The sequence below is a fragment of the Natrix helvetica genome, assembly GCF_964273705.1.
Source record: "Natrix helvetica genome assembly, chromosome: 6".
NCBI classification, from domain to species: Eukaryota; Metazoa; Chordata; class Lepidosauria; order Squamata; family Natricidae; genus Natrix; species Natrix helvetica.
Genome location: NC_138553.1, coordinates 22,046,778 through 22,070,541, shown reverse-complemented (window position 1 = coordinate 22,070,541; position 23,764 = coordinate 22,046,778). Strand labels below are relative to the sequence as shown.

General features: G+C 40.0%; 1 protein-coding gene across 2 annotated transcripts in view; it reads left to right on the top strand.

The window, feature by feature from the left end:
• Positions 1-23,764, top strand: part of HIPK2 (homeodomain interacting protein kinase 2) — a 174,516-nt gene that overhangs the window by 2,158 nt on the left and 148,594 nt on the right. Inside the window, exon 1 of one of the 2 annotated variants that reach the window (XM_081956647.1) lies at positions 109-444. The exons of the other annotated variant lie outside the window; for it this stretch is intronic. The gene's annotated coding sequence lies outside the window, so the exon portion shown is untranslated. Of the gene's footprint in view, positions 1-108; positions 445-23,764 lie in introns of those variants that run through there. 2 annotated transcript variants of the gene reach the window in all.

Below are 23,764 nucleotides of genomic sequence, written 5' to 3'. Positions count from 1 at the left end.
CTCAAGCAAAACTGGGCTGGAGGTTGGGTGGGTGGGTAGGAATGATGAAGTGGTTTGCGGGGGGAAAAAAACAGATCGCGAAGTTGATTTTTCGCCTTTTTCGTTGGGATCTAAATTGGGGGGGGAGGTGTTTCTCCACACACCCCCTCCCTCCCCGCCGCTTCTGTTGCTGCTTCTGGTCCTTCTTCTTTTTCTTCTTCTTCGCCCTCCACGGAGACAGAACAATACCTGAATCCGGCTTCGTTTTAAATTCAACCACCTTGCGCTTTTCGGCCGTCGTCCTTCTCCCCCCCCCCCCGCGTCCCCCTTTTCTCTCTTCGTTCGGTTTTGATTGCCGAAGAAATGCGGGCGAGACGTCCCGTTTCATTTAGTGCTTCAGTTCAAGAATCGTCTCGCCTGGTTCTTTTTACCTTAGCCACAGGAAGGTTAAAACGCGAAGCCCGGGTGAGTCTGTCTAAGAGAGAGGTTGGAGGTTGTGTTTTTTATTTATTTTTGTGCCAGACGAAGGAGTGCAATAAAACTTAAGAGAAACCCGACGTTAGTTGTACAGACAGAGATCCTTTCTTCGCTTCGTTTAGAACTGGTTTCCTCGGGCCTTGTAAAAGTTATGATCGGAAGGAGATAGTCCTAAAAATGTATGGATTGGTAAATCGCTTTCTCCCGTTCCTTTAAATCAGTGTTTCTCAAACTTGGCGACTTTAAGTCCTGTGGACTTCAACTCCCAGAATCCCCCAGCCAGCATAGCTGGCTGGGGAATTCTGGGAGTTGAAGTCCACAGGACTTAAAGTCGCCAAGTTTGAGAAACACTGCTTTAAATCCTTTGTTACTTGGGCAGAAATTATAGACCTAAGAATAACAGAAGACTCAGGTAGGGACTTAGGGTTGCAGATTTCCTCTCCTGCCAAATGGTGAGTTTATCGGATCTAAAGGTAGCCATTAGGGAAAGAAAGAGAGAGAGAGAGAGAGAGAGAGAGAGAGAGAAAGAAAGAAAGAAAGAAAGAAAGAAGAAAGAAAGAAAGAAAGAAAGAAAGAAAGAAAGAAAGAAGAAAGAAAGAAAGAAAAAGCAAATATGTAATAAAAGTGAGAACCCCCCAAAAGGTGAAGGCCACTGAGGTTGGGATTGAGGTTGGAGAGAAATAAGGGACAAAAAAACCCTCTGTTGCTTTAAGAGACAATAAGCAAAGTGTACTAGGGTTGTTATTAAAACTCTGAAAGAAGGACAGAAGGAAGGAAGGAAAGAGAAAGAAAGAAAGAAAGAGAAAGAAAAGATCATATCTGCAGCGATTAGATCAGCCTGGCATACTTTAAAAAAAGGGAAAAAAGGTTTCTCTTTAAATAACTCTCTAAAGCGCCCTCTGCTGAACACATTGTAGGGTTTCTATTCTTGAAAAGTCATTTACAAATGAACCAGTGGATCTGTTAAGGCTACTTTAAATGGATTTTTTCCCATACTGGAGATAGTATTTTCTTTTTCTTGTGATGAAGGACATTGTAAATCATTTTCACCCTGCCCTTTATTCCAACAACATAGGGTCTTTCTCAAAATACATTTCTCAAAACCACCTTGGCAGATATGAAGGATCAGACAAGTGTTTTTCAAACACTTGGCAACTTTTAAAATGTGTGGACTTTTTAACTCCCAGGATTCTGTAGCCCTGCAGGGAAATTCTGGGAGTTGATGTCCATACATCGGGGCCCAAATTTGATAAACACTGGTTTTGGTTTAGGCAGAATGAGTTTGATGGCTGATGGTGACCTTTATGGATGACAGAATGGGATTTGAACCTGTCGTTCCCTCCTGTGTTTAATGCTGTTGCTGTCATTCGGCCTTCCCTTATATAGCCTTCCCTGGATATGTTGGAATACAACCCCTACGATTCTCAGGACACAAATCTGACTTTCGCAGGCCTGAAAGTTTCCAAAGTGAGGGTTTTCGTTTGTGTGCATCCTGTACCCAAACTTTTTATAAGGCTGGGAAGGCTACCATTTGATTGACATTGTGGCGAGAACAGAGTCAAGACGAAGGTAGAAGTTTTCCTACCCTCTGCTTCCAATATCTGAATTATGGTAAAAATGACTGATAGACCTGACAGTATTTATCCCCTGTGCCCATAGTGTCTGTTGCTGTTCTAAGGGGGAAATTGTTTGAGTTTTTACTTTGCATACTTTCTCCATCTTCTGTATTCTTTCGCAGGGACCATCGTACCTTTAGCTACAGATTGGGGATAGGTGGTAGAGCACCCAAAAGAGGTGCAGCAGGATCCATTTTCTGTAGCATCTCTTGGATTGTTGTACCGGAGGGTAAAGATCATCCTTTAGCATTTGAGGAAGCCTTAGCACTATTTTAGCTTCACTAGCCCTCCACATTCCAGAAGATGTTATCGTTCACCTTTGCTGGCTTTGTGACTTTAATGAGACATTTTTGAAACCCTTTTCAAAAGTGCTATCACACACTGCAGCTTTCCCTTTTCATCTTGCCTTTTAAGCATTTTTGAATTGCGCTCTGAACTTTAAGGCTTATAAGCTGGTCTGGGCAATGCATATGTAACAAAAGAGTGGCACACAATTTATATATTATAAATATATAAATATATACCCTGCTTCCCAGAAAATGAGCCCTCCGCAAAAATATTTCAACACAAGCAGCAGGTATGAGGTGACCACGCTCAGAGCCTCCTGCACCTCAAAAATAATAAGACCTCCCTGAAAATAAGGCCAAGCACTTATTTCAGGGGCCACACAGTGGCCCCTGAGGAAACACGGTATGTATTATTAGAATTGGTGGGCAAAATGTTGTAAGGTGATTCTGCTCAGTATCCAGTCTAGTATATTTTTTATACCCAGAACAAAATGTGTATTGATAATTCATATGGGCCATTATAAATATAACACCTCTGAAAGAATATTTCCTTGTAACCTATCCAGTAGGTGTACTATTGGCCACCATTCAGGCTTGGATCTCACATGTTTATATATGTATATTGCTTCGTTCATTTCCTTCCCCTCAGAAAATAAGTTCCGTCCTGTGAAAAGGTAATTCAGTGCTGCTGAAAACTCTCTTTTTAAGGTCACAGGAAGAACTGGAAAATAGGGCTCTCTGTGGCACTCCATTCATACATGCAATACGTTACTTGATTTTTGGGTGGGGTGGGGGCTTAGATTTTTTTTAATCCCACTTTTTGCAGGCGCCAAGCAAATGATATATACACATAGAATCCGGCCCAACTTTACAGTGACCTCGGATTAAGGAAGAAGACAACGTCCATATGGGTAGTCCTTGACTTACAACAGTTAGTTCAGTGACTGTCCAAACAGCACTGAAAAAAGTGACTTAGGACCATTTTTCAAACTTACGACCATTGCAGCTTCCCCATGGTCATGCGATCAAAATTCGGCTCCTTGGCAACTGACTCATATTTAGGATGATTGCAGTGTCCCGGAGGTCCTGTGAGTCCCCTCCCCCTTTTTGGTGACCTTCTGCCAAGCAAAGTCAATGGCGAAGCCAGATTCACTGAACCATCGTGTGACTAATTTAACAACTGCAGTGATTCACTTAAGAAAGGCCTTAATTTTGTGCACAATTGTGGTCATAAGTCGATGTCTGCTTATATATGAGTGAATCATTCATTGTTTCCCTGTTTTTAAGGGGTTTTAAGGTGGGGATCCTCCAGACCAGCAGTGGGGGATCATTGATTCTCTAGATCAGTGATGGCTAACCTTTTTGGTGCCAAGTGCCCAAGGCACCCACGCATGAACCCCCAAAATGCAATGCGAGCACCCCCTGCACATGTACCCCGTGCATGTGCCCCTCCCCCCTTGCCAATTTTTGGCGTCCAAGTTGGCGCAGAAGGATTTCCAGGCACAAAACAGGGCATGGGAGGGCGCATACATGCGCGTAAACCCCTAAAATACAATGCAAGCACACACACCCCGCACATGTGCCCCCCCCACATGGACATACGCATCCCCTGTGCATTCCCTCTGCCCCCTGCACATGCACGGCAAAGACTTGAAGACAAGGTGGCTGGTGGGAGGCATGTTGGAGCTGGGCCAGGGCAACAGCTGGCGTGCCTGCAGAAAGAGCTCTGTGTGCCACCTGTGGCATGCGTGCCATAGGTTTGCCATCATAGCTCTAGATCATTTTAAGTAGAGAGACCAAGAATTGAGAGGACATCTCCTTGCAAAGCATGTCGCTTTCCATTGAATTCTGATCCTTCTGCGTAGCCTTCACTGGTCCTATGTGTCTGAGTCCGGAACTATCAAATCCTTCTTCTTGTTCTATTTCTCCATGGCTTTCTTTTCCCCAATGATGACCACCTTGGAAAGAGTCTGCCAACTCTGTTGAATGATACCATTCTTTATATGCCCAATCCAGGAAAAAAAAAAAACCTCTGGCATTCCTCTGGAAGTGTGGGTTTTAAACATAAAGTTAGGACTTGAAAATCTCTAGAGATTAAGCAGGCAATGCATCTGGCTGCTAAAAAACTAAGTTGAAGTAAGAAGGTAAAAAGAGCTGCAGTGGATCAAATTAAATGTGTATTTAATTCAGCATCTGGTCACCAGCAGATGCCAATTGGAAGTCCTCAAGCAGAACATGGGTGCGGTGGCACCCCCAATTCCCATTTTTTACAAGTGGAATTCAGAAAATTTAAATCTGAAACTGGTTATATCTAGCCAGTAGGATAGATAGACATTGCTAGGATAATTCTCTGTAGATCTGTTTAATCTTCTATTAAAAAGATGGCCATCAGTGCTTCTTGTAGATGCAAATGTATTTGACAAATGTGAAGAAGCCCATCCCCTGGATTCTTTAAGTATCCCCTCTGGGAATATGCATCTCATTTAAATAAAGACAAATTCCCAGGTCCATGTTTGTTCCTTAGATTTAAGAAAGCTGGGAATTGGAAAGCCAACAAATACTGTTCAGTGACCTATGGTGAATCTTGTTTGCCTTTGTAATGTATCTGCTTCGGAAAAAACACACACATTGAAGTGTAAGATTTTTCAATGTCTATAGAAAAAACCCTAGCAAATGAAATACATGAAAATCCCCTTAGGTATAATAGCAGATAATGTTGTCTGGAAGCTTTCAGCAGGATATGCCCTTCATCTGATGACTCAGCTTGCATCCTCAGGTACACACATATCCCAGACAACAATAGAGGACTCTAGTTAAAGACATTAGAGAATTCCCAGCAGCATTCTTCCTTTAATGTTTCTTTCCACCCAACAAAGGACCCAAGAGGTAGATTAAGTTGGGAGATAATGGTTGTTCCAAAGTCACCTGTTAGTTTCCCTGGCTCTGGGTGGACTTGAATATTGGATCTGCACCAGATTGACTCTCTATTCTTACATGTTTGTAATTGTGTCCCCTGGCAAACAAATGAACCATTTGTTCAGTTCAGGTTCAGCTGATGACTGTTAGAGAAAATTATATGTATCACCAGTAAGAATTTGGAGAAGAATTTGACTAACCGGTTATTTATTTATTTTTTGTAATGATTTGATAGGGAAGAAAAAGTGTAGAAATATAGAATGATGCTGAGTGGTTGAACAGGAGACAAATGGGAAATATAATCACTAGATAGGTCTATAATGCAAACGAATCTTCACTACAACAGTTTTAAAACTTTGGTATTTTCATACCACTTTTGGTTAATATACCTCCGTTTTCCTTGCAGCAAGAACTGAAGCAGTGTAGAAATCATCTGGAGACATGGGCAGAGCCAAGAGTCATCTCCATATCCTGCAAATAGGAAAACTTAAATAAAGCAGGGTATTTAAGTCAGCAGTTCTTCACCTTTTATTTATGTAGCCTACTACGGGGGTAGAGAGATGATTGGGCCAGCTGGATTTTGTCAATATAAGCCAAGAGCTCTCAAAATCATGCATGGGCAAAAATTCATATATAGCAGGTGCCAACTGCTAAGGTACAGAGGGCAGCACATCAGAAACAGTGAGAACCATATTAAGAGATACATAGCAAAAGCTTTAGCTTATTGGCAGGTAGGTTTTGCATGTTAAAGTCTTGGTCAGGGGTAGTATGTACCCTACCGGTTTGCAAATGTGAGTGTGTATGCGCAGATCCTACTGCACATGCATTTTTGATGAAAAAGGGCCTAAATGGGATGCCATAGAGCCAGGCGCGGGTGGGCGGAGCCACCCACAATTTCCACTACCGGTTTGGGGGATCCGGTCCGAACCAGTAGAATATCACCTCTGGTCTTGGTTTAGTCCCTGATACCACCATGTGAAGGTAGGCATGACTTTTGTCTCCCAGAGAGCTATTTCTCAATCAGGTAGAGTGAAAACGATGCCCTCTTGTTATTTTGGATCTCAACTCTTCTGGTAAGCTGCTATGATAATTGTGATCCAAAACACCTGCTGGGAACATGTGATCTAGTTTGGATGTAGGCAAAAGTCCTCTTAACATAAAGCAGAGTCTGTGTTTCTTCTGTGATTTGAGATTAAAAATGGATGAGAAGAAGCCCATTTCACCAACTGGAAATTATACTTTTGTCCCTCTGTTGGGAGAATGCCTTTTCAATATTTCCTAGGATATTTCATTTTTCTGGGAGAGGGCTAGGTGATAACTTCCTACACCTCCCAAACCTGGAACCAACTCTACATATCTCTTAAGTGACAGTGCAGGAGCTGTAACGCTAGGACCAGCATATAATCCCATTCAGCATTTCTGGATCAGCTAGGAACAAAACAATTTGAAATTGATTTCAGATTATTAAAATAACGGTACTTTAAAGAATCATCTTTTGTCATCACTCTTGAGACTAATGTGAGGTATATAAGATTTTGACCCATTTCACACTGAAAGAAGCTGGTAGGCTGGGTTTTTAATTGTGCCTTAAAAAAATTCACTTCATTCTCCATTTCTGTATTTTGTCCAACTATTTTTCAGTATCGGAGTAGAAAAAGCCAAGTTGGATTTTTCTCATATTATGATGCTCGGATGGCAACAAATGCCTTTGCTTCTTGCTTTGCTGTCATGAGTAAGTGTTTTCCCATGCACACTTTCAGTTCTAGCTTCCCCAAGTATTAACTAGTGCTTGGCATCTGATGCTTTGAATCGATAATGATTCTCCTGAGCCTTGTGGAACAGAACTACGGCAAAGCCAGTAAGACTGCTGCAGGATGCGGCTGCTGATAATTGAACATCTTAATAATGCCATGATTAATAAAAAAAGTTCCCTGGCAAAAGCTCCCGTTTTCTCTGCCCTGTTCCATTGAGGTATAAAAAAAATGGTTTGAGTCACTGTTTTTTTTATGGTCCCTTCCCACCAATCTCACTGTGCAGAAAGGCCTTCAGCTGCCAGAAATGACTTCATTTATCATAAACAGTACGATGCACTTATAATAAATAGATAGCAGTGCAAATGGTTCAGGGACTTGCTGAAACTCAGTGCTTGAAGGCATGATCGGTGATCTAAGAAACATTCCTAGGATTTGGGGTTCCCATAGGCCTTTTGTATCTTGACAGACTTGGAGAATAGACGGCACCTAAGAAACTGCCTTTTACCAGGTAAGAATCTTAATTTACGTAGCTTAGCTAATATGGTCTATTCCTGATTGACTACAGCTCTCTCACATCTCCGAAAGCAATCTTTCCCACCCCCTGAGCAATAAGAAACAACCAGGTAAAGATGCCTCATGCATGTATTCACTTACGCACCATGGTAGGAGGTAGAAGACCTGCTGTCTTTTATAAGCAAGGAAGACAGATAAGCAATCTGTTCATTAGAAAGAGCAGGATCTTGTGGGGCAACCAGCACTGACAATTAATTTTAAATGGGTCAGACCTCTTCCCAGAGGTAAAGCAGTTCTTCACTATGGAGTTCAAGCCAGAAGCGAGGAATTTACCGTAGGAATCTTAGATCATGTCTGCAAAAATCTGTATGATACTAGATGGAAGCAAATATTGGTTTCCCAAAACCCTTTGCTGCTATTCAGTGGTCTTAGGAATGTTTGCAGCCCAGACTTGGTAATTCTACAGTGTCCAAAGACAGATATCCAGCTTTAATCCGAGATCAAAAGCCAAAATGTAGACCAATATACAAGCATTACTCCAACATTGGCTGCTAGGAACTCAAGGGTCATTAAACCAAACCATGGAAACATATCCAGGTACCAGCTGTGGGCTGTTAGACAATTCCCAGTTATAGATTGAATCCCTTTTCATGAATAGGACCTACTTCTACTAATCTTTTACTCAGAAGAGGGCCAGTTTCTCAGATGCCCTCTATGCCTTTGGGCCCGAACTATCTTCATGTCAGGATTTTAAAGCAGGATGAAAATTTATTTGAAGCTATCTCCTTACAGGTCATTATGGAAATGTTTATGTCAATAGCAATGTAGATTTCCAATCTTGTTTTCTGATGAAGATACTGTTATTCTTGCTTTCAGTTTCCTATGTGCAACCTTCTATGCTTGGTTGAGAGGTCTATAAGATGGGAATCATTGCCTAAATGTGGTTTAGAATTCTGTTTTTTGGCCAGTTGTTGCTTTATATAAAACAAGTCAGGGTCATGTCTGCTTAGATGTTTATTTAGCTCAGTATTATCCATACAAATATGGTTCACCCATTGCCATGACATTGTTTGGTTTTGTTAGGTTTGACTCAGCATGCCATTCCAACACAGTTTGCTGCACATTGATTTATGGATCGATGGTGCAGCAAGCCCTACATTGTGTATGAACCTAGACACTGGCTGAAATAATGTTAGAGCAAAGGCATGGATGGGTATGGTGGTAATCTATGAGCTTATTGAGGGTACAAAATATTGTGATTTGTAACTTTAAAAAGATCAATGATAAAGAGCATGAATTAAGAAATGAAGCAAAATAAAGATAGGTGCATTATGTACTGTAGGTATGAAACCAAAATAAAGAGGAAAAAAAAGGAATTAGGTGTGAATGAAGATAAGACTGATCTTGTGGAGAGGAGTTGATAAATACATGCCAGAGAACTGAAGGTGTAGATTTATGAATAAAAGAACTGAAGTGTAGGTCAGTAAATATTGCTGTTATTTGTCACGGTTGTTATAAAAGTTAAATTCATAAGTTTATGATAATTGCACTTTAGTTAAGTACAATGAACGAAGGAACCAATGATGGAGTTTCAGAAGAAATATGCAAGGCAAGAAATATGGTGCCTTGATCTTCTATATAGAAGGTGCGACATAAATAAATGAGAGCATTGAAAAAGGGATACTTAAAATAAACACTGATGTTCTAATCTGGGAACTGATTGGGCCTTGTTGATTTGTCCATTAATCTTATTGGGTGGATAGTTCAGTCTCCTGAATACTTGATTTAGTTCCATCATTTGAGCATCTCCATCAAGTGGGTCAAAACCAATGCTGTTGTTGCAGAGAGCTTGGTATAGATGATATATTTGAAGGCATGTCCTGGATGGAAGCTTGAAGATATGTGTGGTGATAAGTAGATTTCCTGTATAACAGATGTTTATGCATCTATTGTGTACTTTAATGGTGACATAAAGGGGATGGACTTTTTTCTGCAATAGATCTAGGCTGAGATTGTTGAAGGGGTGGAAGTTGCTAAAGTCATGACAGAATTTGATAAAGGATTCGTTTCCATGGGTTCAAATGAGGAAATTGTCATCACTGAACCGCAAGTAAAGAAAGAGTTTCAGAGAGTAAGAACTAAGATAATGTTGCTCAAAATCCACCATCAAGATGTTGGCATATTGAAGAGATGTGTGTTACCCCATGGTTGTGCTATTGATGTGGAGGTACGTTTATTGCCAAAAATGAAATAGATGGTGACAAGACATGCTGTTTGGCATCAGTGATGATGTTTTTGATGGCTTTAGATCTGTTGGGAAATGCTCAGTCAAGCAGGGAGGAGAAATCAGACAAAGAGTAAGTCTTGAATTGTTGTCCAGCTGTAAAAGATCCAGGACAGATTCCTCTCCCTCAAGCTCCATGGAACCTTATCTTATCCAAGAGAGTTTGGGACAGATTCCTTTATTGTAGATTGAATAGCAATAAAGTAGTCAACCTGAACTCTTCACGTGTTGATCTATTGCTTGGGCATGGCAAGACCCAAGTTTGTGGGGGATGTTGGTACAGAGTGCCTCAATGCCCTTAGTGTTAGGGAGATTTGCCTACAGAGTTGTTTCTTAGGAAGTTTGTGGTGTCTCATTCAGCTGGAGTGCTGTTAGCATGAGATCTGAGCGTGGAATCCATGAAACTTGATATTATGGTTTTGATTCTTCCAATGCTTGAGACAATGGGATAGCCCAGGAACGCCTGGCTTGTGTATTTTAGAACATAGTTAGAAGATACCAGGTTTCCATGTAGAAACGATCTTGTACATCCTTAAGAAAATATTTAATTATTTTCTGTAGTTCTTTCTGGTATGTTGTTGTGGGATCTGAGGACAGAAGTTGTTAGAATGTGGTGTTAGAGACTTGCTTCTCAGCTTCCTTGACTTAATCCTCTTTATTCCTGATGACAATTATTCCTTTTTTGTTGGTTTGTTTGATTATGATGTTATTGTTGACTGTAGAGTTAAAGGTTGGTTCTGAATGTAATTAAAGCAACATACCATAGAAGTAAATTATGTGTGAGAATACATGGTATATTTAGCAAATTGTTCAGCACCAAGCACTAAGTATGATGAGGTTTTCTATTGGGTCTTTGGCTATTTAAGGTGTTTATGAATAAACATGTAAGGAATGTATGTGATGTCACTAAAATATGTTGATTGGAGATCCTTAAATGCATACTTTTCTTAGATGATTGCATGTTGTTGGCTAAAAAATGGAATGATTTGCAGTGAATGTTAAACAGATTGTGTGATGCAACAGGAAATTAGTATATGGGAAGTATGTCGGATCTTGTGAAGGATCTATGTTTGTTGAAAGGAGCAAAATGACTTTGTACAACAACACCCTTCTCTACATTTTTTTTTTATGCAAGTGAGAGTTGGAATTGTAATGAAGAACCTAAAAGTGAGTTGAAAACGAAGGGAATGAGGTACTTTTAAATATGTGATAAAATAAGGATAGGCTTAAAAATGAATGGATGCTGAGTGAATGTGGACTGAATATAGAAACTAACTGCTATGAAAGAAGTATGCTAAGGTGCTTTGATCATATAGGAAGTGAAAATCAAGTTGTAATTTAAATACGTGAAAAAAGAGTAAATCTATCAAGTGGAAGACTAAGAAGGTTATCATTTTATGAAGCTGAGTTCTTGAATAAAAGAATGGATTGTGAAGTTTATAGCATGAGAGGCAATGTATGAAGTCGTTTGTTGATATGGAGGATACAAGGTTGGTTTCCAAGCATGAAATAGTATGGAGACTATAGTGGCACTTAGTTTGCCTATGTTTCTTTTTCTTAATTTCTAATTTCTTAATCTATTTGTTACTCTTTATGCTCTGCAAAATGTTTCTTGCTCTGAAATGTGAGTATGTATATATGGTTAACCACGGGACTCTCTAGAACTGGTATGTCAAACTCATGGCCCACGGGTTCTATTTGTTGTCCATTTTGAAGATGGTTGTATTGCAATTGCCTATGGATATAGTTGGCTATAATTTCAGTTGTTCAGAATACAAGTTCTTTATTGATGTATTTTGAGAAAAGAGAATATCATCAACTGGACTTTTTCTCACATGGAAACCACAGAGGATCACTCTGGGTCAGCGACTGTACAGGTAGACTTCACCTAATGGTAAATGGTAACTCCGCTGCTAAGGGACACAGTCGTAAAGTGCCATGTCGCATGACTGCACCAGCTTACAACAGCAGTTGTGGCAGCTTGTGTTGCTGTTGTTAAGGAAATCCAACACAGTCATTAGGCATAATGTCAGGTGATTGGAACCTCTGACTGGCTTCCCACGATTTGCTTGTAGGAATTGGCAGTGAGAGCCCCAAATGGTGACTGTGTGAATTATAGGATACTGCAACCATTATAATTGTGAACTGGTTGCCAAGGGACTGAATTGCGATCAAGTGATTTTAGGGATGCTGCAACTACGTGGAACGGTTGTAAATCCCCACATTCATTGCCATCGCAACTTTGAACTGTTACCAGTGGTTGTTAAATGAGGACTACTTATATTAACGTGGGAATTAGTATGCCTCTGTTATTGCTTTAGAAAAATGTATGTATGAACCAGTTAGCATGATGTATTGTTGGTTCTAGCTGTGGGCATTTAGATTGTGGGTGCAGAATCATGACCACCACTAGAGGGGAGCAGTGGGACACATAAAATGCTAACATTTTGCTGTCATCTAGTGGCTGGCTAGATTTCTGCTGCCCAGATCAGTCTTCTGGATCCCAGATCCTACATTCTGGTATTAATGATAAATTCATTGGGTGGTTTTTAGCTTGCTATTCATAGAGGGAATGCAGCCCTCCTCGCATCAATTCTGTAAGAATAGCTATGTATACAAATACAGTGAAATATACACAGAATAGCTGTTATAATCATTTGTGACTCTCTGTGCTGTAAACTATAACTGTTATAGAGTAGTTTTATATCACAAAGCCTTCAGTTTGTGTAAATCAGTTTTCTTTGTAGAGAAGAATGTTAACATTAATATAGAATTACAGGATAGCTGGCACTTACTTACACATTACCTCATAATCATGACCCACCAAAAATACAATATACAAAGATACCAACTTGTACATGTACACAGATCTAAATTTAGAAATATCAGGAAAATTTAAAAAGAAATATGATCAATCACACCACTGTGGAAAAGAGAACACAAGGTATTGTTGATTCAAAATGTTCAGCTTGGCATAGCATGTTGTATAAATCGTTCTGGTTTGTGGGCAGAGACTTATAACTTAGCACAATCTGTGAGCCCAGCCACAAAGAAATAAATCATGGTGCAAATTATAGTATGGTATATATGAATTCAACCAATGAAGTGCTGGTGATGCTTTTGCACAACTTCAGCTAGTGTGAATCTTTATTCTCAAAAGGTAGATTTGAACAAGAGGGTGTCAAATATATTCCCTGACTCAGATCATTATTTTTGATAAAATACTTTTATTTTTTTTATGTTCTGCTTTGTTTGTGCTAGAGAAGATAAATGGGAAGTTACAAAACAAGATGCAGTAAAAATAAACCAGAAAGATAAACAGAAGCTAGCCGAACACAATGTGTTTTTTAGCTGTCTTAGTCTTAATCAAGGCCTGGAAATTTATTGGCATGATGCAACAGCGCTGGGGCAAAATTCAATAGACTTCTGTTAGATGATCAGAATGGCCTTTTAAAAATCAATAGCCAGTTTTCAGTGATGTACATCACCCAGAACAAAATGACCCTGTGAGAAGAAAATAAGGATGGAGAACTTCTCATGGTAGACTTCCCTTGCTTACTACACTCAAGATTTTAAAAATAAAATAAATAAAACAATTCATTGGTTTTAAAAAGTATTGGCATAAAAAGTGGAAGAGGGAATTGTTTTTCAAAAAGAAAAAAAAATGCAGTTCACAGCTTGAGGGAAGAATCTTGTTTAGCCTTTTTCAAAGTGGCTCTGCTTTCTGTTTTTGTATTTATGCATTCTTTAGCCATCGTAGCCATTATTTGTTCTGATTACTGTCTTCTGATATATTGCCCAGAATTAGAGCTTAATGCAGTAAGAAAAACTGGTTCCATCCTTCATGCTCTTATATACTCTAGATTTCTGGTTTAGAGATGTTCTAGACCTCTTGTTTGGACTATTGCAAACATGCTCTCCATGGGGCTGCCCTTGAAAAGCATACTCCCATGTAACACCGCTCCTGCGCGAGCTGCACTGGCTGCCTGTGGCTTTTCGGGTGCGTTTCAAGGTGTTGATTATCACCTTTAAAGCGCTCCATGGCTCAGGACCTAGTTATCTGCGGGATCGCATCCTACCCCATACATCCCTCCGACCAATTCGCTCTCACAGAGAGGGACTCCTCTGGGTACCATCTGCTAAGCAATGCGGGCGGGCGGTGCCCAGGAGTAGGGCCTTCTCTGTGATGGGCCCAACCCTCTGGAACGACCTCCCCCCTGATATTAGAATTACTGCTGATCTCCGCTCCTTCCGTAAGAAACTCAAGACCCACTTGTTCCAATTAGCTGGCCTGGCCCAATCGCAATTATAAGTATAATCTAATCCTGACCTTCCTGGATGGCATTTTAAAATTTTAAATTCTGGGGTATTTTAATTGGTTTTAATTGGTTTTAATTATCAGTTAGTTTATGGCTATTGTACAGACTGTGTGCTTAATTTGTTTTGTCTGGGGTTTTGTATTTTGTTGTCTATTGTATATTTATTGTCTGTACACCGCCCCGAGTCCCTTCGGGGAGAGGGGGCGGTTTATAAATTTAATAAACTGAAACTGATAAACTGAAACTGATCAGAAAACTTTAGCTGGTGCAAAATGTGACTGCATGAGTAGTAAATACCATATTTTTTGGAGTATAAGACACACCTTTCCCCCCCCAAAAAAGAAGGTAAAAATCTGGGTGCGTCTCATACACTGAATACAGCATTTTTGGCCTTCCGAAATCCCGCCCTCACCACAAAAATGGACGTGCATACCCTTTAAGAGGCCTGCAAAGTGCTCCTGGGAGTTGAGGAGGGCAAGAACGAGCACAAAATGGACTGTTTTTGCTCATTTTTGCCCCGTCTGCCCCCAGGAGCATTCTACAAGCCTCCTAAAGGCTATGCATGCCCTTTTGGGGGGAAATACTGGGCCCGTTTTTTGCTTGTTTTTGCCCCCACCCCCCACCCCCCAAGAGCACTTTGCAGGCCTCTCAAACTCTCTGCATTCCCTGTTTTTCACAAAAAATGAGACATGCAGAGGGTTTGGGAGGACTGCAGAGTGCAAAATCTTTTTTTTAAAAAAATTACCTCTTCAAAATCTTGGTGCGTCTTATACTCCAAAAATATGGTAGGCTGGATATTCAATACACCTAACACTGTGTGAGCCTCATCGGTTGCCTGTGTGGTTCTGGGTGCAATCCAAGGTGATGATTGACACCTTTAAAGCCCTTTGTAGTTCCAGAGTGGGTTACCTAAGGGATGGTCTTCTTCTAGTTTCCATCCAGTCTGGCAAGCTAGTCCCATCAGCCAAGGAATGTTGACTGGCAGTTGAGAATGACCCTGATCTTTTTGGCTTTTTGCAAAGCTTTGGTGATTTGGCTTTGTGTCCAGGCCTGGGGCCCCAAGGGTATGACTTCCTGGCTATGTCTTCATCTATGATACCATTTTTTTTCCTTGACTGCCATATATATATATATTTAATTTTGTACTGTATTGTAACTGTTTTAAATTGTGTTATGATTGTTCACTGCCCAGAGTCACTTTCTTGAGATAGGTGGCTATAGAAATTGTATAAATGAATAAACCAACAAATAACAAATCTTGGTTTGTTGGATTATAGCTTGTTGAATAAGCCATGGATTTGCTAGGTTTGCATGGCGGACTAGTCCACAATTTAAAAACTCCCAATTTTTCAAAGTAAGATTCAAGCAACAACTAATGTTAACAGTGTGTTAAAGATTTTTTTTATTTCAGCCCCTACGTGATAGCACCAATGAATTGCAAGCAGAGATTACTTCTCAATTACAGTGCTTTATGTCCCCTCCCTATTTTTTTTTTGCATAAGCAGATTACGCTTTGATGAAGAATACATTCTCCACTAGGTACGCTTAGCAGCTGCTTTTGTGCCTATTTAGCAATTTTTCTATGGAGGATTTTCTCTGTATCCTTAATGAAAATGCAGAGAAAAATATCGTTCCAGAAAGATAGCCATCTTAGACATGGAAAGAGAAATTGAATGAGGAAGTTCTATCAACTGTTTAGTGTCCTCTATAGGTTCTGCTTAATTCCACTGGAGAAAGAGATTTTAGATTGTCCTAAATTGCCTTAAAGGTTTTAGATTTTTTTTGGGGGGGGGGGTGTGAACGAATGAATATCAGCTGATCTTTGTTTAGTGAGTCTTTCGTCCTTGTACATTTTGCAAGGCATATTCATATGCTTTCTGCTTATTAGGGACAAATTATGACAATGTATTTTAATTTTGGCATCCGTTCTTGGCTCCCCAGCCCCCAAATGTGTTCGTTCCGCTTAACTGTTTCTCCTTGACAACTTTTATATTGATTAGCTGCATATTTTTAGTAACAGTAAACAGCCGTTAGGCATGTGGGTGGCTTGTGGAATTAATATATGTAATTTTGGTAAATCGTGTGTGGTGTTTGACATCGATGGAATGAGGAATTTTTTAAAAAGGTCCCCAGATTCAATAAGGCACAGAGCAAGCAGAGGTTTTAGTGCTTCTTAGGAATACAGTCCCCAAAATGAATGGGATTGAAGCTCTGCGTTCCCAGGCACCAAATAGATGTCATCAAATTAAAAGAATTAAAATCAAACTCAGTTTCTGGGAAGATCGCCAATAATGGGAAAAGACCAGATTAGGCACTGAAAGAACTGCGCTCAAGTTGGGCCATGACTGGCATTATGGTACTCCCGTACTAGACCTAACTGGCCCTCATAAATATCCTTGACTATTCTACCATAATTCAGTTACTCTAAATAGGTTTTCAGTTCTAAGAGAGTTTGGTCTTCTAATGATAGAACCCCTTCCCTGCTGAGTTACAAACATTTACAAATGTTTAAATCCCACCCACTTATTTTTTAGGGATCATTTTCTGGAATTAGTGGGAAGTTTAGCTGTAGTAATAATTACAGAGTTGTTTTAAGTAAGCTTTTCCCCTTCATTTTTTGAGTTATTAAAACTTGTCCTATTTTAGTTTTATTTTATCATATTTTACTTTTTGCACATTTTGTTATTTATATGTCTCTCAAGACAATGATAATCATCTAAAATTATAACCAGGAAGATAATTATTTAATTTAGAGAAGGAAAAGAACAAACTGAGGTGAATTTGTGTGTGTGTGGGTGGGGGGAGGAATATACTATATTATGAAAGAGATGGGGAAAATGAATAACTGAACACTTTCAGGCTTACTCATGGTAATCCTGTCCTGATCTCCAAGAAATTCCAGCCTTCAAAAAATTCAAAGGTTGGATCTATTTCAATTTCAATTTTATTTGATTTCTAGACCGCCCCCTCTCCCTGAAGGGACTCGGGGCAGTGTACAGGTACCACATTAAAAAAAAAAAACATATACATAATAAATACCCTTAAAATCAAATTAAACCTTAAACCCTGTACAAATTGATAAAAATTAAAACTCAGCCTAAAACCAACCCATAGACTTTAAAAATGCAGACTTGAGGTGGGTAAACTGGGATTAGGCCAGGCCGGCTAAATTGAACAGGTGGGTTTTAAGCTTCTTACGGAAGGAGCGGAGGTCTGTAGTTGTTCTGATATCAGGGGGAAGATATCAATCTAAATTGAGATGCCTAGGATAGGTAAAGGTAAAGGTTCCCCTCGCACAGATGTGCTGGTCATTCCTGACTCTAGGGAGCAATAATCATCACCATTTCAAAGCCGAAGAGCCAGAACTGTCTGAAGAAGTCTCAGTGGTCATGTGGCCAGCATGACTAAATACCGGCACATGGAACGCTGTTACCTTCCCACCAAAGGTGGTCCCTATTTTTCTACTTGCATTTTTTTACCTGCTTTCGAACTGGTAGGTTGGCAGAAGCTGGGACAAGTAACGGGAGCTCACTCTGTTACATGGCTCTAGGGATTCGAACCGCCAAACTGCTGACCTTTCTGATCGACAAGTTCAGCGTCTTAGCCACTGAGTCACCATGCCTAGGATACACAATGTGAAAACCCAAGTTCTTTGAGAAGTCCACACTGTGGGAAAAGAGACAACCAGCAGCAAAATGGATTTGACTTGATTTCAACAGGGAGGGACTTTGTTAGGAGACCTGAAGGGTTAGATTGGAGACATTTATTCTGGAGAAAGATCATGATGTAATGTAATGTACTAATGTTGGATCCCCACTGATTGATAGGAGGGGAAGAACTTTTTAAGAATTGACACTGACTTGTTATCATATAATCTGTCAATTAAATGTATGGAATATAGTGTGATGTTGGAATGAACATATATGAGGAACATATATTATTCTACCTAGAGGTTGATGTGGCAATGATGTGGACATTAATTTGGAAAGAAGATCATCTTAATAAAAATTGAGGGTGAGTTTGCCATTGGGCAGAATAAACAGTGCCAGAAGAGGCAGATGCCATAAATGTGGTTGGGAGAAATTGGGAAAAGACAAGGAGAGGTACTTCCTGTTCCATGTAACATGTGCATTTCTAGGATAGCCTACATTCCTCCTTCAGGAAAGGAGAGGACTCTATTCTTGAAACAAGATTCAACAGCTACTTTGATGTTTGGAACCAGAAGGGTGAGTTTGGGCACCCTGCTTGGCCTTAGCTTCAGGAAGCAACTGTTCTGATGAGAACCACTTGTCAATAAATATCTCATAGTAACTCACTAAATTTGTGCTCTTGTTCCATTATGACACAAGGCGATGCCGTTCAGCACAAAGAAGCATATCATAGAAAGCATATTCTTCTCCACCCTATGTTACCAGTACCAAACATGGACACTTGCAATAAAGCATAAGCGAAAGTTAATCACAATGGAAATGAGATGCTTGAGGAAAACTGCTGGAGTGACCAGAAGGGATAAAATAAAAAATGAGATTATAAAATAAAGAATTGGAATAGAACCAATCTTAAATTACTTACAAAGACAGCAAATTAAGTGGTTTGCTCACATGGAGAGCATGCCTTGGGATTCTATGCCATACACGGCCTATAGAAGAGAAGTCCAAAGAACACGAGGTAGACCCAGAAGAAGACGGAGAGACGATATCAAAGACACACTACAAAAGCATCAAATAACAACGATGAGGCCACTAGAAGTACAAGAAACCAGAATTCCCTCGACACCTGAAATGGTAAAAGAGGAAGTAAAGAAGAAATAGAAGTAGCTTCATTGTGTTTTCATAATAAAACACATAGCGGGGAACCCATTTTTATAAGCACAATGAGGAAATATTTTAGCATTTGCCTGTAGACATTTTCTGCAGTCCCTTCTTTAAGCTTTACGCATCGGCTCCTTGATCTTGCTTGGCCTAACATCATAATGAATAAATGTCTGGTACATATATTTTATTTTTATTGCCTCCATTTTAATCTAACTGCTTCCTACATAAACATTTGTCTATATACACATTAGACAACAACCCATCACCCAATTAAAATTGTATTAATCCATAAAGCAATTGGCAGCAAAAATGTCAGGCTCCAAATATCAGTATTACACCATAAAATAACCAGAGAATTAAATGCAGTGGAAAGAAGCACCAGTAATTAAACTATAAAATCTGAAAATCCAGAATACTGTAATTGTAGATCGACTTTTATGCGGGGTGTGTGTAGGAATACATATTTTCCTAGGAGAAATGACATATTGATACTTTCTAAAGAATCACTACTTGTCTTTGAATAATAAAATACTGTACTATTTATTAATATATTGTTAATAATTGGATTTTGATGCTGGCTGAATCTAACCAAATGTTTTGTTAATTATCAAAGTGAGCAGAAAGAGGAATAAGAAACTTGGGGAAAAAACTAATATAGAATTTAGAGGAAAGAGGAGTGGGTAAAAAGTTTTGTACAATAGATAATTCTAAGGGGACTTCATTGGATATTAAAGTAGTAAAATACATTGATATGTTGATCAAAAGATACTCATAGAGATTTATTACAGTAATTATTAGAACACTTTGATTGCATGTGTAGTTGCATGTTTAGTAAATCCCTTGTGGTTCAGAAGGAATATTCAGCAAGTGTAATCTCAGGCCTTCATTACATTTATTAGTACTTGGAAGACATCATGGTGGTGTCTCTCGGGATAGAAAGGTCAAAGTCAAGTCAATGACTATGATACCCATCTTGACTTTTTTTGACATTCCTTCTGCAGATGCCCCTCTGTTACATCAATGTATGGACTGATGTTCTTTTTCAATTAGGGCTGTATATAGTCATCCCATTTTCCATCGTGTATGGCTGACATTAAGACAATTTGGTCCAGTGGTTAAGGCACCAGGTTAGAAAGCAAGAGACTGTGAGTTCAAGTCCCGCCTTACCATGAAAGCCAACTGGGTGACTTTGGACTAGTACAGGCATTGGCCACCTTAAACACTCAAAGAGACACAAAGGTCCTAACCAGAAGTCCCCTGTTCAATTCTGGAGCTGATCGAAGTCTGGTTCCCCCACCAGAGTCTCCTCCTAGTGCGGTGTCCTTTTTCCTCTGCTGATCGGAAGTCCAGTTTTCCCCACCACCACCATAGAATCTCCTCCTAGCATGGCATCCTTTTTCCTCTGCTGACCGGAAGTCCAGTTCCCCCACCATAGAGTCTCCTCCTAGTGTGGCATCCTTTTTCGTCTGCCGACCGGAAGTCCAGTTCCCCCACCATAGAGTCTCCTCTTAGCGCGGTATCCTTTTCCCTTTACCTATCCTAACCAAAGGCCCTATCAATTGTGGAACTGACCAGCAACAGAGAGCCGTAGCCCAGGGATGAAAGAGCCACATGCAGCTCCAGAGCTTTGGGTTGCTGGCCCCTGAACTAGACCCAAGCAAATAACATTAGGATTAAATAAAATGGTATTTGCAGGAAGGCAGAGGAGACAGTAATGTCAAAGCAATCAAGATGGCCGAGATTATGGGATTGAAGACTTGCTGTGACACATGTAAAAAATTAGATTGTATAACTGTGGCTTCCATTTTGATGTTTTCCCCAAGCCGCCTACCTTGCACCCAGCAGATGGCCCGACAAAACACTAATTAACATTCCATGAGCCGCTGGTTGCCGACCCCTGGGCTAGGCGTTCTCTTTTACCCAACTCACCTTACAAGGTTATTGTGCGTGTGTGTGTGTGTGTGGGGAAATAGGAGGAGGAAGGTGTGTTGGTTATGTTTGCTGCCTTGAGTTGTTTGAGAAAATTAAAGGCGGGATATCAATGAATGAAACGAAATGAAAGAAGACAATAAAATGGCCACGCCTTGATGCTGTTTGGTATAAGAGGGAAGGAAGGGAAAATGCTGGCAGGCTTTGAAGAAGGAAGGAAGAGAAAATGCTGGCAGGCTTTGTTATTATAACGTACCTTAATACAGTAGATTTCCAGTATTTCTGGTGGAGTTTGATTCCTGACATGGCTACCTCAAAAGGCTGATAGTATCTCTCTCAGGGACCCTCCAAGCAATGCTTCACTAATGAACAAACTTCTACAAAGGGCTCTATTCTACTCCTGAGATGCAGAGAAGTGGATAATCCGGGAAGTTCCTAAGAGTAAAGAATGAGAACTCGCTCCAGGTTGTTCTCGTCTTGCACTCGGTGTGGCTATTTCATCACTAGGGCCAGTCTAAATATTTGGATGACCTGATCTTTGAGACTGAACCATGCCTGGTATAAAGAAAAGTATCCTTTATTTGATAAACCCCAATTGTAATATGATAAACTATTCAGTATTATACTATGAAAGGCAGTTTGGTTTAGTGATCAAGGTACAAGGCTAGAAAGCAGTAGATTGTGAATTTTAGTCTCTCTTTATATCAGGCCTCCAGCCATATTTTCTTTCGGATCTTTGGCCTGCCACACTTTCTATTATTCTACTATGCGTTTTCTATTGTGAGAAAATGGGAGGGGGGGATTGTAAGGAGTTACATACTATGTAGCTATAACATAATTCTTTCTAGAAAGCCAAGGTCATCCTTTGTCTCTGCACCTGACCGGAACTGGATGGGTGGAACTGCCATCATGGCAGTGGGAGATTGGACCATGTGATAGACTTGTGGGTGTGGGGGAAAGATCTTGAACTTTCAACTAGATGGGGAAAACCGGGAAGCTTTCAGATTCGGGTTTTCCCAGATGTGCCAACATGGCTCTCTTAATAAATTGGAACTTTGAGCAATATTTTGCCTTGGACTCTGATTTACTTTTGGATCCTATTTGGAGTCCTGACACATTAGCTATAAAAGCCTAGGTGAGTAACCTTGGGCTACTCACTGTTTCTCAGCCCAACGTGCCTCACATGGTTGTATATCTATGGAAAAACACCTTTGGGATGCCTCACACCGTTGTTGTTTTCAGGAAAATAGGAGGAGGAAGGAGTATTAGGTAGAGTTTTTTGTAAAAAATAATAAAGGTGGGATAAAATAAAATTTAAAGAAAATAGGAGATGGAGAAAAACTTTTCCCGTTTTCTGTACACTGAATCAAAAAGTGAGCAGTGCTGAGAGTCCCTTTGCGCATATACGCTGTTATGGTTTTTTTTTTGACACGGAACAGTAAAGTATATAAAGCCATGGACAGATTTAGAAAATAACTGGTCTCTAGAAAATTGCAAAGCACTTCTGACTGAGGCTCTATAAAGCACAAATCAAGTTCATAGCACCGAATTACGTGCCTATATACTTATTCTAAATTACTCAAAGCCTTCAGTTTATTTCTCCATTGACATTTGGGGTATCTAAAACTTGTGTGTCTTAACAGCTATTTGTAGATGCCCCCTTCCCCGATTTACCTTTATTTTCTGTTCAAACCAAGGGTCCATAGTCCTTATTGTCTGACATCATAGTAGTTTCTATAGCAACAGATTATGATACTGGAACAAAGGATTCCGTCAAACAGAAGGAAGGTTCAGGTTACTGTGTTGGGGAATAACAATGTATAATAATAATCCCGTGTTCAAATTCCCAGGAGATCTGATTTCAGTTCTGTCATGTAAGGAAAAAGCAACTCAAATATGTGGTTTTTTGCTCACATTAATAGGAAGAAGTACTATTATGGTAGACCTAATTTAGAATTCCAAAGTTCTTGAGCATTTTTAATCACCCTCAGGAGGTTCCAGACTCCGTGTATATTTATACAATCCCTTAAAGGAAGCTTACTCGTTTGCTGTTTGTTAGCTACGTGATTGACAAAATTATTGGACACTCCTCAGCTGTCAACTTCACACCTGCCCAATAGCTACACTTGATGTTTAGGTGGTGTATTTTATTTGTAGATGTGAATAGAAAACATTTGTGTGAATGCAACCAATACATGTTCTACAGAAACATGGGTTGGCCAGATGGTTATATTGGGGAGCTGTGACTCGCTGACTTGTGTGGAGAGTATGCTTTGTGATGATTTGGGATTTCATCTATAAAAACATGCAGCACAGCAGCGCCTACCCGTTCAGTTAGCTCAGCCCTCTCTGGCATGGTGTCCTCCAGATGGATTGAGATTTAGGATCATGTTAGCTGGGACCGTTGCAGCTCCAGCCTATCTAGAAAGTCCCAGATTGGAAAAATGTGCTAACAGATCCAGCAGGAAACTTTTGTTCTCCTTGACAGTGTCAGGAAATGGAGGTAAATGTTTTAAAAAGCAAACATCTCTCAATCTTGGGGAGGATTTAATAACATTAATTTGCAATTCGGCTTTTTTTACCTGTTGGACTAATAAAATAGTTGAAGCATCTAAAGAGGAGAAGCACAGATGGAAAGTTGCAGATGAAAACACACACACACACACACACACACACACACACACTAATGTAAACATTGTAGGAGTGAACTTATCTTTACTACCAAATACAGTGTAAACACACAAGGGTCTCACACTTGGATTGTGATGCAATGAACCAGGTGGTTTGAAGAGTTTGGAAGAGAGAGTGGGGAAAAGGTCATTTCAACTCCAATTTGCATCAGGAAGAAGCGTTGGTAGTTTGATTGTACTCCATCC